We start from the raw sequence: 6,195 nt of genomic DNA, 5'->3' as shown, positions 1-6,195 counted from the left end.
TATAGGTATCATCCAGACTGAAAGCAACTGGAGGCAAGAATTGGACCCCTTGATCTTCTAATTTACCACTATGCTCAGCACAGAATCTTGCACAGAAAAAAACACAGATGAGCAAACCCGATACCCTCTCCAGCACCAGCCCAATTTCATAACAACCCTTTCCCACGAGTATACACACACATAAATATTTCCTAGATTTCTTTAGATATTCCCGAAACTGTAGTAATGCTGTACATGTGTATAGAACTTAAATTTTTTTTTTATTTTCCAAGAGCAATCTTTACATTCTGTTTTGGTCCTATCCAGAGATACATCTCTGGTGTCTTCATCTCTTTTAGAACTGCAGGAGAAGATGCTCCAGGGGGCTAGTGCAAAGCACAGAATTCTGGAAGTCTGGAGACTCTGGTCCTAGTCACAAATCTTTTACTACTAATGTAAGTGACTTTCTCCCAAAAATGTACCTGAGATTTGTTTTAATCAGATATGGATAAGACAGCAGACCTGGAAATGATTGTCATGAAGGAAGAAGCTTACACGCACAGATTCTTGGGAACAGGAGGTCTGGCATGGCATGCCAGACCGTGTGGGGAAATTCCCATTTGGGGCAGGAGGCAGAGGGAGATGGGAGAGAGCACACTCCATAGCTTTTATGGAGGTTCTTGCAGGAAGGCATGGGGAAGACAGCATAGATATGCGAAGTAAGTTTAGGATTGGTAGTTTGAATAAATTCTGAGAGCTTTGTGCTCTAGGGGTGGTCCCTAGTTGTCCAGAACCATGGAGTCATTTGGGCAGAGGGAATATTGACTTGATGTGTGAGAGTTTGATAAAGGAGATAGTTGGGATTGGGGGCTCTGGATTGGTTGGTTTGTGTATCAAAAGCATACATGCAGGGGAGTCATTTGCTATCTCTAAGAGTTAGCTAGTGCTAGGAGAGGCAGTGTCTCCAGGATCAAGGCCTTATTCGCAAGAGCATCGAGAATATAGAAAATTAGAAAATGTAGTCAATAAAGACCTTATTTGAGTTGCTTCAACTCTCAGGACCTCAGTTTCCTTGTCTGTAAATTGAAGGTATTGAATGATGTGACCTCTAATGTCTATCTAATGCTCTCTGATTATGAGGAAAAGTCCCTTGGCTTTGGGGTATGTGCTTTAAGTTTCTTCTTATACCAGTGAGTAACAACTATAGTTAAAACTGTGGTTCTACCTTACGTAGAGGTGTTGTTTATGTCTGAATAACTGTACTTTTTGAAAAGGAGATAGGCCTAGTAACTCTAGCACCAAAATATTTAGTGTCTCATTTACACATTTTTTTCCTTCACAGGAGCTGAGCAGGTAAAGATTTTGAGTTATCTGGTAAAACCGCAGAAACCTTAGCCAATGGGGGAAAGTGTCAGACAAACGTCAGTCACATTTACTAGAGGAATGAGGACCAGCTGGATCAGATAAGGTACAGTTATTTAGATATAAATCACTCAGAAGTAAACTAATCTTTTAGCTGAAGAAAATTAATATTCAACTCCTTGATTCATTTGCCAAATAGAGTCACATGTATGTCTGTGAATTAATGAAATTTATAGAGGCCAGGCACCACTCAGGTAATTTTAGAAGTATTATTTTCAGATTGTGACCCATAACGCATAAATTAAAAGTTTAGAAGTTCAGAAAATGTAATTTTCTTTTCATGATTTTTGTTTCTGATCTCTGCTCTTAAATCTTTATTCTTCCTCCCTAAGCTTTATACAACTCACATAACCCCCCAATATGCTAACCTGGCTGCATGTAGCATAACTTCAGAATAAACTTAGAGTAGAAGTGCCATGCGTGGTTGTGTAGACTGTGGGCTGTACAAAGGGGGCACAATTCATAATCGGACTTAATCCTGGCTCTCCGGGTGATTTCAATTTGGATAAGATGTGCATCTTGCAACATGTAAGTGTAAGGATAGTGTGAGGGGAAAGGCACTTCAGGGTTTCATAGGAGAGATAAATAGCCTCTGGTTTGAATGACCAAGGAAGGTTTGCAGGCTGACAGCAATCACCATGTGCCTTCATCTGCTCAAGCTGCTGGAGCAAAACACCAAAATACCACCATACGGGTGGCTTAAATCACAGACGTCTATTTTCTCACAGTTCTTCAAGCTGGCAAGTCCAAGATCAAGGTGCTGGCCAACTCAGTTTCTGGTGAGCGCTCTCTTCCTGGCTCATAGGTGGCCACCTCCTCTCTGTATTCTCAGAGAAAGAGAGAGAAAGCTTTCTAGTGTCTCCTCTGACAAGGGCACTAATCCCATCATGAGGGTTCTGCCTCCTGACCTCATCTAGCCTAGTTCCCTCCCAAAGGCCCCACCTCCAAATACTATCACATCAGGGATCACATGTGAATTTTATGGGAACACAAACATTTATTCCATAGCACCATGCAACTGGCACTTCCTGGAATCATAAAATACATAATTTTTCACAACTATTTTCTCTTTCTCTCTCTGGAGCATCTTTCAACTTTGTTTTTTACTATATCATTTTGTTCCACGCATCTTCCAAGGCCCACTTAGGGTTCCAACTCCTCCACTTATTTCTTTAAAAATACTTGAGAACTAGGTATTTTCTGGGCACTGTAGTAAGTATTGGAAATATATCAACAGATGAGATATGTCCCTGCTTTCTCTTGCCTTGCAATCTAATAGACGAGATAAATGCTAAATATAATACAGTATCAAAGACACAGAGATATATGTCTAGACAAAGAAAATTAGTTATACAAAAGAGAAAATGACTCATTCTACCAGAAGAAGCTGAGAGTGCCTGTGGGACCTCAAGAGTATAGTAAGAATTCACAGAGAGAAGTAAGTTTCAGGCTGAATAAATAAGCATTTGGGGGCTTCCTAGGTGGCGCAGTGGTTAAGAATCTGCCTGCCAGTGCAGGGGACACAGGTTCGATGCCTGCCCTAGGAAGATCCCACATGCCGAGGAGCAACTAAGCCTGTGTGCCACAATTATAAATTAAAAAAAAAAAAAAAAGAGAGAGAGTAAATAAGCATTTGATAGGCAGATTTGAGGGGTGTGGACATTAAACATCGAGGCAAGCCATGGAGATATGTCACTGAGATCCCTTTACCACCTTCTAAACTTTAGCCTATAAAAAGTAGGGAACCACTGAAGAAAAACACTATGCTTTAGAAACATCATTCTGGTGGTGATTTGAGAGATGCAAGTCCAGAGTAATAGAGACAAGTTAGGTGACGGTTGTAAGAATGAAAACAGAGATGATGAGACAGTGATAGCAGTGAGATGGATGTGGGGATGAGTACAAGAAATATTAAGTAAGGAATGTTCATATAATTTAATGGGTGAGTAAATGTGAGGGGATCAATGAAAGGGAGGAGACTAGAGTGACTCCCAGTTTCTGACTCGCAGTTAAATGACTGGGTCTTGCCATAAGTTTAGCTGTAAAAGGAAGGATAGATATAGGGTGCAGATAGGGAAGGATGCAAGGTTTAAGGAGAAGATGTTTTAAAAATTATTGTTAAAGGACCTTGATCATATTTGTATCCTATCTGAAAGGAGTCAGAAAAGGAAAGGATAGTAAATACATCATAGAAGAAGATAATCCCTTATAGGAATAGGCAATCAGAGGTAGAAGGAAATAGCACTGAACTGGAGAAGAGAAACTGCTTCCTTTGATATAGGAGCAGAAATAGCAAGGGTGAATATGCAATTAAATAAATTGTAGTCTTGTAGTGTGAGAGGTAAGATGGTAAGGGAGTTAATGTCTGATAGCCTCATTTTTTCCCTATAAAAATCTGCTGAAGTTGCAGGAGAGATGGAGTAAGGATCTATGTAGTGTAAAGAAAGCATGAACTAGTCTCTGTGAGGGACAGGAGAGAGAGCTGAGCGGAGACAGGTAAAAGCTTTGTCACACAGTACAAGGGGCACCACTGAGATGGAGTCCACACACTTCTAATGGTAAAATACACCAGGTATGTGATATCCTTTCGCAATGCTCAGCAATTCAAGTGTATGTGTGGTGAGGGTACATGTCTGGGTTTATCCTTTAACAGGGTAGATATAGAGGGGTAAGAGTCTGTGGACACTGAAGTGCTAGTGAGAGTAATTTAAGAGACTCACTAGGATTTAGATTGAGGAAGAAAAGAAAGGAAACCATAAAGAAAATGATGAGAACAAAAAGGAAAACTGTAAGCAGCAGAGTCTCAAGGAGGTTGAAGAATAGGCTGACATAAAGGAGGATAATGGCTATAAGGATAGGATATGACAGTCAGATCTTGGAATACTGGAACTGACCATTCCAGAGATGAGGGCATTTCAAGGCCCAGCGTCAGTCATGTGCTTGGGTTACTGCAGTGGGAGAATTTTGGGGTCAAGGAGCTTAAGACCAGGTTGTTGGTGGAGCACACATATGCATAATGCAATCATAGGTGATCTCGGCAGGAGCTGGGGTGAAAAATGAAGATTGTGAGTCATACCAGAATGCCTAATGGCAAGAGGTGTGGGATGCAATATAGGGTAATTAACAGATGATCTTTTATTCAACTCAGAGTTTACAAAGTGTTACTCACAGATGCTATTTTACTTAATCTTTACAACCTATTACACAGACATGACTATTAGTTTCATTTTAGAGATAACGAGAGATTTAAATTGGAATCTCTCAAACAAAAACCACTCAGCCAGTAAGTGACAAAGCTAGAATTCAAGCCCACATTCTCTGACTACACATCTCTTTTTTCTTTCCAGGATACTTACTGTCTTAACGAAGATAAAATTTTATCCTTTTGGGCACACATTTCACAGAGGTACTCTAAAGATATAATGCCTTAATCCAAACCAAAAATACTAAAATATGTAATTTAAAGCCCATTGGTTTAAGTAAAATGTGGTTTCCCAGAAGCCTCTGGTTGAAGAGAAGAGTCTTTCTGCCAAGGTAAACAAAAGACATGTATACACAGGAGGCATAACTCCTCTTCAGCTGCGTGAGTTAAAGGGTGGAACTCACCCTCTGCCACACCACAGATGCTACATGATGTTGAACTCGGCTTGATTACACCTTTAAAATGTCAGGTGAAGAGGTCAGGAACTGAGGGATGGAGCATCCAGTATGCTACTTAAAGTATTTCTGCTTAAAAACAACAACATAAAAGAGTGGATGGGACTTCCTAGGTGGCGCAGTGGGTAAGAATCCGCCTGCCAATGCAGGGGACACGGGTTCGAGCACTGCCCCAGGAAGCTACCGCATGCCACGGAGCAACTAAGCCTGTGTGCCACAACTGTTGACCTGCGCTATAGAGACCGTGAGCCACAACTGTTGAGCCCATTTGCCGCAACTACTGAAGCCCAAGCACCTAGAACCTGTGCTCTGCAACAAGAAAGGCCACTGCAATGAGAAGCCCACGCACCACAACGAAGAGTAGCCCCTGCTCACCGCAACTAGAGAAAGTCCGTGTGCAGCAATGAAGACCCAACACAGCCAATAAAATTAATTAATTAATTAATTTTTTAAAAAGTGGATGGCTCAGATCTCATTGTTTACCTCTCTCTAATGACTCTCATTTCCTCTCAAAGATAAAAGAACTGATAATTATTTGAACAAAATGCTTTTAAGATACCAACCTTTCTGAAAGGAAGAATCACACTCCCTACTTATAGACAACATTATGATTGTTTATTTCTTCTGTTTGACTCACCATAACTATGAAGGCAGAAAATTAAAAATGAAAAAAAGAATTAATTTCTCTTTACCACTTTCCTTTGATTTTTGCATCCAGAGTTTATTCATGAAAGAATGAGGTTTGGGGGAGTCTTTGGTGCTCCTTCTCTACCCAATAGTAGTGCCTGGAATATGGGAGGTACTCAAGAAATGGTAACTAAGTTACATTTAACCTAGTAACTAAGTCAGGGGACCATCCAACAGGAGAAAAAACTTGTCGACAGTAGGAGGTACAAATATTCAAAACCATTTTTATAGAGGTTAGAAAGGAAAAAGAACTGAATTCAAGAATCTGAGGAAGCAATCTCTTCCTTGACTATAGATTGGAGAGAATATTTGGAGGACTCAAGAAAGACACCAACCCCCCCACTTTAGGGAAATGCCTAATGGTCAGGTCGCCATGGATTTGGATGGAGTGAGCCTACAGATGGGGAGATAAAAGAAAATTAGAATTACAGAAATAGTAAGATGTACAAA

The 6,195-nt window shown here is 40.5% G+C and overlaps 1 long non-coding RNA gene across 1 annotated transcript; it reads left to right on the top strand.

The window, feature by feature from the left end:
• The first annotated feature begins 345 nt into the window (after positions 1-345).
• LOC130850304 (uncharacterized) lies at positions 346-5,416 on the top strand. Its single transcript, XR_009052868.1, has 3 exons — positions 346-434; positions 1,322-1,447; positions 4,749-5,416. It is a non-coding gene; the product is annotated as an uncharacterized LOC130850304 (long non-coding RNA).
• Positions 5,417-6,195: the final 779 nt, after the last annotated feature.

This window comes from Hippopotamus amphibius, chromosome 3, assembly GCF_030028045.1.
Source record: "Hippopotamus amphibius kiboko isolate mHipAmp2 chromosome 3, mHipAmp2.hap2, whole genome shotgun sequence".
Taxonomy (NCBI): domain Eukaryota; kingdom Metazoa; phylum Chordata; class Mammalia; order Artiodactyla; family Hippopotamidae; genus Hippopotamus; species Hippopotamus amphibius.
This window is presented reverse-complemented; position numbering and strand designations above follow the sequence as displayed.